Below are 12,527 nucleotides of genomic sequence, written 5' to 3'. Positions count from 1 at the left end.
GTGGGCCCCCCATCACAGGAAGAGGGAGCCATACTGGGGATTTCTAAGTACCAGCAAGGGTCTCCAGGGCTCTGTAGGCAATTTTTTTTCTTTTTTTTTTGAGACAGAGTTTGGCTCTGTCACCCAGGCTGGGGTAAAATGGCACGATCTCGGCTCATTGCAACCTCCGCCTCCCAGGCTCAATCACTTCAGCCTCCAGAGTAGCCGGGACTACAGGCACAGCCCAGGCACCATGCCCAGCTAATTTTTGTATTTTTTGTAGAGACAGGGTTTCACCATGTTACCCAGGCTGGTCTCGAACTCCTGACCTCAAGTTGATCCTCCTGCCTCGGCCTCCCAAAGTGTTGGGATGACAGGCATAAGCCACGATGCCCAGCCTGTAGGCACTATTAATGAAATAAAAATAGAATGTAAAACCTCAAATCATCAGATATAAAAATTAAGCAAAGTTAATCAATATAACAAAAGAAAAGAAAAATTCAAAAATAGCAAGAACATATAAGAAACAAAGCATACAATAAGATGCAGAAGAACAAACATCAATTGTAAGACATAAGAATGGATTAAACTCTGCTATTCAAGGGCAAATATTCTCAGATGGGATCAAAGAATAAAAAACTAAGACATAGCTAAAACATAAGACAAGCTGGGTGTGGTGGCTCATGCCTGTAATCCCAGCACTTTAGGAGGCTGAGGCAGGAGGATCTGTTGAGGCCAGTAGTTTAAGACCAGCCTGGGCAACATAGTGAGACCCTGTCTCTACAAAAAATGGTAGTGTGTGCCTGTAATCCCAGCTACTCAGGAGGCTGAGGCAGGAGGATGGCTTGAGCATAGGAGTTGGAGGCTGCAGTGAGTCATGACTGTACCACTCCACTCCAGCCTGGGTGGCAGAGTGAGACCCAGTCTCCAAAACAACTACTACAACAATACAAAGCAAAAATAAAAAAGATAAGACAACAGAGAGGTTAATGCAAATGCAACTGTCACCCAGGCTAGAGTGCAGTGGCACGATCTCAGCTCACGGCAACCTCCACCTCCTGGGTTCAACCAATTCTCCTGCTCAGCCTCCCGAGTAGCTGGAACTACAGGTGCACGCTACCATGTCTGGCTAATTTTTGTATTTTTAGTAGAGAAGGGGTTTCACCATGTTGGCCGTGCTGGCCTCGAACTCCTGACCTCAAGTGATCCACTCGCTTCGGCCTCCCAAGGTGCTGGGATTACAGGCGTGAGCCCCTGTGTCCAGCCAACATAAATATTAATGCAGAACCCGAGGCTAAGAGCATTAAAGACAGGTTGAAAGAGCAGAAGTAGCACCTTTGGGATGTGGAGATTTGATCAAGATGGCATTTCAATGGCGCTGAGGATGCCAAGAACACCCAAATCCTAACCTGGGACACCCTTTTCTCCCGGATCTCTGTGAGACACAGCGGCTGCTCTTCATCTCCTCCAGTTCTCAGTCCATGTGTTTTGAGTGGGATGTGTCAGCGTGCTACAACCTGTTGGCTACAAGGATTGTTTTCCGGGATAGATGTGATCAAGGAGCCCAATCAGGTCCCACCCCAGAATGTGGGGGAACTCAACCACAACATGCACAAAACTAAATGCCTGGTTTCCCCAAAAAGCCTGGTATTTTCCTTGTGACCCCAGATTCAGTAAGTGTTACCACCATCCATCCGATGAAGGATGTAAAAACCAGCAAACATTTGTAACCTCTCCCTCCCCATCACCCACTCTCCAGTCCATTATTAAGCCCCATTGATCTCACTTCCTAAACGTCTCTCAATTGTAGTCTCAACAATCTCTAGTGACCTCCATTTTTCCACTATCCCTCTGTAGTCAAGCCACCAGTATCTCTTCCCTGGTCTATGGAAGTGGCCTGCTAACTCGTCTCCTTACTTCCACACTTGCTTCTCTCTACATTTGTCTATTCCAGCCCATTATCCAAGCTGGGGTCACAGCCATTTTTTTTTTTTTTTTTTTTTTGAGGCAGGTCTTGCCCTGTTGCCCAGGCTAATGTGCAGTGGCGTGAACTGCACTCAACCTCCTGGGCTCAGGCGATCCTCCCACCTTAGCCTCCTGGGTAGCTGGGACTACAGGCACATGCCACCACACCCAACTAATTTTAATATTTTTTTTGTAGAGATGGGGGTCTTGCTATGTTGCCCAGGCTAGTCTCAAACTCCTGGGCTCAAGCAGTCCTCCTGCCTTGGCCTCTGAAAGTGCAGGGATTACAGGCATGAGTCACAGCACCTGGCCTGCTCTTTCTTTCTTTCTCTTTCTTTCTTTCTTTCTCTTTCTTTCTTTCTTTCCTTCTTCCTTTTCTCTTTCTTTCTTTCTTTTTTGTGCTCATTAACCATCCCCACCTTCCTGCTGCTTTGTTCTCTAATGAACTATTTTATTCAAGACCTTTGTTTTCAGAGACAGAAAATCCAGAACACACAAGTTTTAGCAACACAGGGAACCCATTGTTTCACCTACCAGAAGAATCCAGGGGAGGCCTGGCTTCCAGTATAGCCAGAGCCCAGGATCCAGAGTGTGGCATCAGAAGTGTGGTCATCCTGTCTCGGCTTTGCACATCCTGTCTGTGGGCCTTGCCCTCAGGTGACCAATCCCCTGAGTGGGTCTCAGAAGCTCCAGGATTCCAGCCTTGCAGCCCAGCCACCCAGGAGGACTGGCATAGAGATGCCCTCCCTGAAGTGGGACCCTGAAGAGAGTACCGTGGGTAAAAGATTAGGAAAGAAGCCCACCTAATAAAGGGAGATGGCAAGGAAACCTGACATCAGGTTGCAGATCTGGGTAAAGGATGCTCCTGATAAAGACATACCTGAGACTGGGCAATTTACAAAAGAAAGAGGTTTAATTTGACTCACAGTTCCATGTGGCTGGGGAAGCCCCACAATCATGGTGGAAGGCAAGGAGGAGCAAGGCACGTCTTATATGGATGTCAGCAGGCAAAGAGAGAGAGCTTGTGCAGGGGAACTCCTCTTTTGAAAACCATCAGGTCTCATGAGACGTATTCACTATTATGAGACTAGCTTGGGAAAGACCTGCCTCCATGATTCAATTACCTCCACCAGGTCCCTCCCACAACGTGTGGGAATTCAAGACGAGATTTGGGTGGGGACACAGCCTAACCATATCAGGGGAGAAAGGTAGCCTTTGAGCATTTGTAAGCACCAGCTTGTCCTTCCCTGGCTTTAGGGTTTGAATCCACATGGCTGCAATTTAAAAAGGGCATAAAAACAAACAAACAAACCCTAAACTAAAACCTCAGTGGCACCTCCTGGTGTCTGACAGAAGCAATCACAGAAACATTTCGGGCCACTGTAGATATTTGAATATGGTGGGGCTATTAGATGATATTAAGGAATTATTTTAAATTTTGGTATGTGAAATAAAAGTATTCTATAAAAACATGACTTTATTTATTTATTTAGATACAGAGTCTCGCTCTGTCGCTCAGGCTGGAATGCAGTGGCACGATCTTGGCTCACTCTAACCTCCGCCTCCCAGGTTCAAGCGATTCCCCTGCCTCAGCCTCCTGAGTAGCTGGGACTACAGGTGTGCATCACCATGCCCGGCTACTTTTTTTTTATTTTATTAGAGACAGGGTTTCACCATGTTGGCCAGGATGGTCTCAATCTTCTGACCTTGTGATCCACCTGCCTCGGCCTCCCAAAGTACTGGGATTACAGGCATGAGCCACAGCACCCGGCCACCCAGAGAATGTTCTCTTTATTCAAGGGTACAACTTATGGCAAATTAATTGTTGACCAAGTTATCTGCAAGAAGAGGTCCTATGACTCCTGCATTAATAGATACTGAATTTTCAATCAGCACTATTTTTTTCTATGCCTGAAAATGGAATTGCTCTGGCATTTTGAGTGACTTTTCACTAGCGGGCCTTCCAGTCACTCCTGCAAGCTGTCTAACCTGGCACACCATGCCCAAGTGTAACCGTGAATCCGAATGAGTGGGCTGACCTAAGGGAATGCCACCAGGCCTCACCCTGAGCCCAGGCTCACGCTTTGCCCTCCTGGGAACCTTGGCCTGTGCATCTTTCCTTATCTGTGGAGTCACGTCTTTGGAGCACCTGAGCTTAGGAAGAATGATTAGTGAATCTGTGTAAGCCAAGCAAAGTTCAAAGACCTGCCCAGTCTTCATTTCCAAACAATCTCGTATCTATGAGACAGTGGCCGGCAGCGTGACTCAGCCTGACCCCAGCCTCAGTAACAAACTCTGAGAAGGACACGCGGGGAGAGGCTGCAGCGCTTAGAACTTGCAGCCATGGTCACCTGACCCCGGAATGAAACCCGATAAACAAGCATTTACTGAACACCCATTGGAAGTGCTTACAAGGCACTAAGCTAAGCACCGTCAAGAATCTTGATCTCAAAGGCTGCACCACCTCTGTGGCAGGTGACGGAAGGGAATGCTTTTCCCAGGCAACTGCCTAGGAAAGAAATCCCAGAGACATTTAGGGACTGGTTTAAGGTCATGATGACTGTGGCCAAGCAGAGACTAGAGTTCAGATCTCCTGATTTTCTTTTCTTTTTCTTTTTCTTTGTTTTGTTTTGTTTTGTTTTGAGATGGAGTCTTGCTCCATCACCCAGGCTGGAGTGCAGTAGCACGATCTTGGCTCACTGCAGCCTCTGCCTCCTGGGTTCAAGCGATTCTCCCACCTCAGCCTCCCAAGTAGCTGGGATTACAGGGGCTCAACACCACGCCCAGCTATTTTTTACATTTTTAGTAGAGATGGGGTTTCACCATGTTGCCCAGGCTGGTCTCGAACTTCTGACCTCAGGTGATTGACCTGCCTCAGCCTCCCAAAGTGCTGGGATTACACGTGTGAGCCACCACGCCCGGCCAGAACTCCTGATTTTCAAGGTCACACGTCTTCCCACCAGGTGCACAAACGCCAAAAGACAGTGTTGCTTACTAGCATATATTTTAAAAATATTGGCCAGGTGTGGTGGCTCACACCTGTAATCCCAGCACTTTGGGAGGCCGTCGCGGGTGGATCACGAGGTCAGGAGATCGAGACCATCCTGGCTAACACCGTGAAACCCCGTCTCTACTAAAAACACAAAAAATTAGCCAGGCATGGTGGCGGGCGCCTGTAGTCCCAGCTACTTGGGAGGCTGAGGAAGGAGAATGGTGTGAACCCGGGAGGCGGAACTTGCAGTGAACCGAGATCGCGCCACTGCACTCCAGCCTGGGCGACAGAGCGAGACTCTGCCTCAAAAAAGAAAAAAATGGCCAGGCACGGTGGCCTACTCCTGTAATCCCAGCACTTTGGGATGCCAAGGTGGGCAGATCACAAGGTCAGGAGTTCGAGACCAGCCTGGCCAACATGGTGAAACCTTGTCTCTACTAAAAATACAAAAATTAGCCAGGCACGGTGGCAGGTGCCTGTAATCCCAGCTACTCGGGAGGCTGAGGCAGGAGAATCGCTTGAAACCGGAAGGCGGAGGTTGCAGTGAGCTGAGATTGTGCCACTGCACTCCAGCATGGGCAAAAAGAGTGAAAGTCTGTCTCAAAAAAAATTTTCTTTATTTAATTAATTTATTTATTTTTTAGACACACAGTCTTGCTTTGTGGCCCAGGCTGGAGTGCAGGGGTGTGATCATAGCTCACTGCTGCCTCAAATTCCTGAGATCAAGGGATCCTTCAGCCTCAGCCTCCCAAGTAGCTGGGACTACAGGCACATGCTATGACACTCTCCCAATTTTTAGATTATTTGCAGAGACAAGGTCTCAACATCTCAGCCAGGTGGGTTTTGAAGTCCCAGGCTCAAGTGATCTGCCCGCCTTGGCCTCCCAAAGTGCTGGGGTTACAGGCATGAGCCACCATGCCCAGCCTAGAAAACATTTTTATAGTTTTTTCTCTTATTTAAACTGTACATGTGATATTTTGACATATATACACGTTCGTGAAATTATCACCTCAGCATGATAATAAACATTTCATTGCCCCCAAAAGTTTCCCCAGCGAAACACTGATTTGTTTTCTGTTACTGAAGATTAGTTTGCATTTTCTGGAAATTTATACAACTGAAATAATATAGTAGGCACTTTCGGAGGGTCTTTCTCCTTTCCCTCGGCAGAAGTCCTTTGAGATTCATGCAGATTGCAGAGCGTGTCAATAGTTCGTGTCTTTTTATTGCTGAATACAATTCTACTGTGTGGCTAGGCCACTGTTTGCTTACCCATTCACCTTGATGTACTTTGGTGGTGCTTCCAATTCTTTGGCTATTCTAAATGAAGCTGCTATGAACATTTGTGTGCATGTCTTTGTTTAGACATCTGCTTTGGTTTCTTTGGGTTAATACCTAGGATTGGAATGGCTGTGTCATGTGGTAGATGTACATTTAACTGTTTAGCAGGCTGGCAAGCTGCTTTTGGAAGTGGTTGGACCATTTTACGTATCTACCAGCCGTGGACCCGCGTTCCAGTTGCCCCTCATCTTTATCAAAACTTGTAGTCAGTATTTTAAATTTTAGGCATCCTAACAAGATGTGCAGTGGTGTCTCATTGTGGTTTTAATTTACATAATTACATAATTACTAATAATGTTGAGCATTTTTTTTTTTGAGATGGAGTTTCGCTCTTGTTGCTGGAGGGCAATGGCACGATCTTGGCTCACTGCAACCTCTGCCTTCTGGGTTCAAGCAATTCTCCTGCCTCAGCCTCCCAAGTAGCTGGGATTACAGGTGTGTGCCACCACGCCCGGCTAATTTTGTATTTTTTTAGTAGAGACAGGGTTTCACCATGTTGGTCAGACTGGTCTTGAACTCCTGATCTCAAGTGATCCACCCGCCTTGGACTCCCAAAGTGCTGGGATTACAGGTGTGAGCCGCTGCACCCGGCCAATGTTGAGGATCTTTTCATGTGCTTATTTACCATCACGTATCTTCTTTGGTGAAGTGCCCATTCAAATCTTTTGCCCAGTAGCCAAGTGCAGAGGCTCACCCCCTGCAATCCCAGTGTGACTCGAGAGGCTGAGACGGGAGGATCACTTGAGGCCAGGAGTTTGAGGCTGCAGTGAGCCATGATTGTGCCACTGCACTCCAGACTGGATAACAGAGCGAGACCCTGTTTCTTAAACAAACAAACAAACAAACAAACAAAACACAATCTTTCGCCCATTAAAAAAATTGAATTGTTTTCTTATTACTGGGTTTTGAGAATTTATTTATTTATTTTTTTGAGACGGACTTTTGCTCTTGTTGCCCAGGCTGGAGTGCAATGGCACAATCTCGGTTCACTGCAACCTTCGCCTCCTGGGTTCAAGCGATTCTCCTACATCAGCCTCCCGAGTAGCTGGAATCACAGGTGCCTGCCACCAAGCCGGCTAATTTTTGTATTTTTAGTAGAGACGGGGTTTCACCATGTTGACCAGGCTAGTCTCGAACTCCTGACCTGGTGATCTGCCTGCCTCGGCCTCCCAAAGTGCTAGGTTTACAGGTGTGAGCCACGGCGCCCGGCCAGCTTTGAGACTTTCTTATGCATTGTACATTTGTACATCTAGACACTAGTGCTTTCTCAGATATGTGATTTGCAATTTTTTTGTGCTTGTCTGTGGCTTGTCTTTTCATTCTTATAACAACCTTTCAAATAGAAAATTTTATTAATTTTGTTGAAGTCCAATTTATCAATTTTTTCTTTTATGGATTGTGCTTTTAGTGTGTTGTGTAACCTAAGCTCACAAAGATTTATCTCCTATTTAGAAGTTTTATAATTTAAGGTTTTAATTTGGGTCTCTGCTCCAGTTTGTGTTCATTTGTATATACGATGTGAGGTAGGAATCAGAGTTGATTTTTTTGCATGTGACATAACTGCTCCAGCACATTTGTTGGATATGCTGTCCTTTCACCACTCAATTGCTTCTGTTGGAAAATCAGTTATCTGAGGCCAGGCGTGGTGGCTCACACCTGTAATCCCAGCACTTTGGGAGGCCGAGGTAGGTGGATCACTTGAGGTCAGGAGTTCAAGACCATCCTGGCTTACATGGTGAAACCCTGTCTCTACTAAAAATACAAAAAATTAGCCTGGTGTGGTGGCGGGCACCTGCAATCCCAGTTATTCAGGAGGCTGAGGCAGAAGAATTGCTTGAACCCAGGAGGTGGAGGTTGCAGTGAGCTGAGATCACACCACTGCACTCTAGCCTGGGCGACAGAGCAAGACTCCATCTCAAAATAAATAAATAAATAATAAAATCAGTTGTCTGTATAGGTGTGCGTCTATTTCTGGTTTCTTCCTGGCGTTCCATTAACTATTCACTATTATTGCGTTAATACAACAAACGGTTTTGATTACTTCAGCTTTACAATAAGCCTTGAGGTCAAGTTAATATTATTCCCCCAAATTCAACGTGCTCAAAGTTGTTTTGGTTATTCTAGTTTCTTTGCATTTCCATATAAATAACAGAATCAGTTTGTCAATTTCTAACCCCATTCTCCACCACCTCCCCACCCCCTGCCAAAAACAGCCTGCTGGAATTTTGATGGAAATTGTTTTTAACTGGAATAGATCAATTTGGGGAGGATTAAGCCAATCTTGCATTCCTGAGATAAACCCTACTTGGTTAAGATATATTATTATCCTTATAATATATTATTGGAGTCTGCTTGCTAAAATATGGTTACTAATTTTTGTATCTATGCTCATGAGTGATATTGGGTTGTAGTTTTCTTGTCATGTCTTCAGTGCCGTTTTGGTACCAGAGTAATTATGGCTTCATAGAATGAATTGAGAAGTGTTCCTTCCTTTTTAATTTTCTGGTAGAATTTGTGTTAAATGAGTATTATGTCCCTTTAAATGTTTGGTAGAATTTACCAGTGAAGCCATATGGGCCCGAAGTTTTCTTCCCTTCTGGGAAGGTTTTTTAAATTACACATTCAATTTCTTTAATTGACTTAAGACTATTCAGGTTATCTATTTCTTTTTTGTTTTTTTGCCCGGCTAATTTTTGTATTTTTAATAGAGACAGGGTTTCACCATGTTAGCCAGGCTGGTCTCGAACTCCTGACCTCAAGTGATCCCCAAAGTGCTGTGATTACAGGCATGAGCCACTGCACCCAGCCCAGGTTATCTATTTCTTACTGAGCAAGCTTTGGTCCTCTGTGTTTTTCAAGGAGTTCGTCCATTTCATCTAGGTTGTCAAATTTATTGGCATTCCAGTGTTCGTAACACCCCCTTACTATCCTGTCCCCTGGCTGTATTCTACTGGGCAGAAGCCAGTTAGCTTTGTCCAGGCTCAGAACCTATTTCTCCACTCACACCAACTACAAAGACCACCAGATCATTTTCTATTTTACTCCAGAGTGCAGCAACTGTATTTGGGTGGCCCTGGGCTCACTCAGCCCACACTCTGGTGATGGTTTCTTCACTGATTTGCTCTCATACCACTAACTGGGTTACTATGAGACCTGGAGACTCCCTTCTGTGGACCACAGGAAAGGCTGTGGGAACAGACCTCCAGCAGGGTGTGTGACCCAGGAGGGAGGCATTCTCATTCGGGGGAGGAATCACATGGACTCCTGGAATTCCTGGATGAAGACACCTGGGCTGCCTCGGCCACAGGACCTGCTGGAGCCACACCTTGGACCTGCTGGGGACTCAGTCGTTGGTGCAGGGCTCTGTACAGATCCAGACAGAGAATGGGCCCAATGGAGACTCTGGGATGAGCGTGCAAGGGACGCAGCTGTCAGATCTATTTCTAATAGCAGCCATGAAGATGAACCCTGACCTTTGTGAAATGCTTCGTACTTACCAAGCATTTCCACCCGATTTATGTGAGGCAAAGATTATCAGCCTCAATTTAGAGACATGCAAAGTAAAACTAAAAGACCTTAAGTAACTTAAGGACTGAATTGGTGAAAAATGCGAGACCCAAAGAGAGATATTGAGGTGGGTTTAAACTATCTCTGCAAATTTTTTTGACACTCCTCTATTCAAAAGGGGCCAGGTGCGGGGGCTGACTCCTGTAATCTTCAGTGCTTTGGGAGGCCGAGGCAGATGGATCACCTGAGGTTGGGAGTTCAAAACCAGCCTGGCCAACATGGTAAAAGCCCATCTCTACTAAAAATACAAAAATTAGCTGGGTGTGGTGGTGCGCACCTGTAATCCCAGCTACTTGGGAGGCTGAGGCAGCTGAATCACTTGAATCTGGGAGGCAGAGGTTGCAGTGAGCCGAGATTGTGCCACTGCACTCCAGCCTGGGCAACAGAGCAAGACTCTGTCTCAAAATAAATAAATAAATAAAAATAAAATAAAAGGGGTGGTCTAATTCTCAACACAACCATCCCCCCCGCCACTATTGTGGGCCGGAGTGACTGACTAGCATCTAGCAAACAGCATGTGACTTTCCTGGTGTGTGTGTGTGTGTGTGTGTGTGTGACTCTGTCTCCCCCTGCCCCATCACCCCCAGGAATCCAGCGCCCCAGGTGTGAGGAGCCCAGGCTGAGTGTCAGTTTCACTGCCCTCCAGCACCAGCGATCAGAAGCGGAAGAAGCCTCTAGACAGCTCTGCTCCTGGGCCTCCGAGTCTTCCAGCTGAAGCCCCAGATGTCAAAGGGCAGAGAGAAGCCATTCCCACCGAGTCCTATCTGAATTCCTGACCCACAGGAACCAGGAGACACAATAGCTGTCATTGTTTTAAGCCACTAAGTTTGGACACTACAGGGCAACAGGTAAACCTATAATTAATATGCAAAGTGACAAGCATGCCAATGGAAAAAGATGCACGGTGATTCCAGGGCCCAGAGGTGAGAGGACCTCCCGCTGGACAGGACAGGAGAGGTTCTTCAGGCTCATTCGAGCTGGGTTTTGAAGGCTGGGTAGGGCTGTGATCGTTTGGAGGAAAGGCACATGAAAGCACGCCAGGGAGAAAGGCACAGAGGACTGGAAGTACTTGGGGTGGTGGCAGGAAACCCACGTTATGACAATACGGTTCCAGCCTTATCATCTCGAGTGATAGAGTCAGCCTAGGATTCCAGCAGGGAGTGACATGGTCAGGCCAGAATGCAGGTGCTATTTTTTTTTTTTTTCCGACAGGGTCTCACTCTGTCACCCAGGCTGGAATGCAGTGGCGTTATCATGGCTCATTGCAACCTCTGCCTCTCGGGCTCAAGCGATTTTCCTGCCTCAGCCTCCCAAGCAGCTGGGACTATAGGTGCACATGACCGCACTGGCCAATTTTTGTATTTTCAGTAGAGACGGGGTTTCATTGTGTTGCCCAGGCTGGTCTCGAACTCCTGAGCTCAGGTGATCTACTCGCTTCAGCCTCCCAAAGTGCTGGGTTTACAGGTGTGAGTCACCACGCCCGGCCCTGCACCTTGTTTTCAAGGAAGATATCAACTTCCCCATTGGAGGGAGAGGAGGAGAGAGAGTGGACTGGGAATGATCTTACTCCCTTGCTTGTGGCCCCTGTTGTGGGGGGAAGAATGAGGGATCAGACTGCTACTGTGTCTATGTAGAAAGAAGTAGACAGAAGAAACTCCATTTTGTTCTGTACTAAGAAAAATTCTTCTGCCTTGAGATGCTGTTAATCTGTAACCCTAGCCCCAACCCTGTGCTCGCAGAAACATGTGCTGTGTTGACTCAAGGTTTAATGGCTTAGGGCTGTGCAGGATGCGCCTTGTTAAAAATGTGTTTGCAGGCAGTGTGCTTGGTAAAAGTCATCGCCATTCTCCATTGTCGAGTACCCAGGGACACAATGCACTGCGGAAGGCCACAGGGACCTCTGCCCAAGAAAGCCTGGGTATTGTCTAAGGTTTCCCCCCACTGAGATGGCCTGAGATATGGCCTCGTGGGAGGGGAAAGACTTGACCGTCCCCCAGCCCGACACCTGTAAAGGGTCTGTGCCGAGGAGGATTAGCGAAAGAGCAAGGCCTCTTTGCAATTGAGATAAGAGGAAGGCATCTGTCTCCTGCTCGTCCCTGGGAACGGAATGTCTCGGTATAAAACCCGAGCGTACGTTCTGTTTACTGAGATAGGAGAAAACTGCCTTATGACTGGAGGTGAGACATGCTGGCGGCAATACTGCTCTTTACTACACTGAGATGTTTGTGTAAAGTCAAACATAACTCTGGCCTATGTGCACATCAAGGCACAGCACCTTTCCTTAAACTTATTTATGACACAGAGCCTTTGCTCACGTTTTCCTGCTGACCCTCTCTCCACCATTACTCTATAGTCCTGCCACATCCCCCTCACCAAGACAGTAGAGATAGTGATCAATAAATACTGAGGGAACTCAGAGACCAGTACTGGCGAGGGTCCTCCGTATGCTGAGCGCCAGTCCCCTGGGCCCACTGTTCTTTCTCTATACTTTGTCTCTGTGTCTTATTTCTTTTTTCAGTCTCTCATCCCACCTGACAAGAAATACCCACAGGTGTCGAGGGGCTGGTCCCCTTCACCCTGTGATCGACAGGACAGAGCTGGGCACGCAGGCTGGGATTCACGGTGCAACCTGCAGCCACGGGGTGGAGAAAGGAAGCCACGTCGCCAGGAAGGCAATGGCATT

The sequence above is a fragment of the Pan paniscus genome, chromosome 1 (assembly GCF_029289425.2).
Source record: "Pan paniscus chromosome 1, NHGRI_mPanPan1-v2.0_pri, whole genome shotgun sequence".
Lineage (NCBI taxonomy): Eukaryota > Metazoa > Chordata > Mammalia > Primates > Hominidae > Pan > Pan paniscus.
This window is presented reverse-complemented; position numbering follows the sequence as displayed.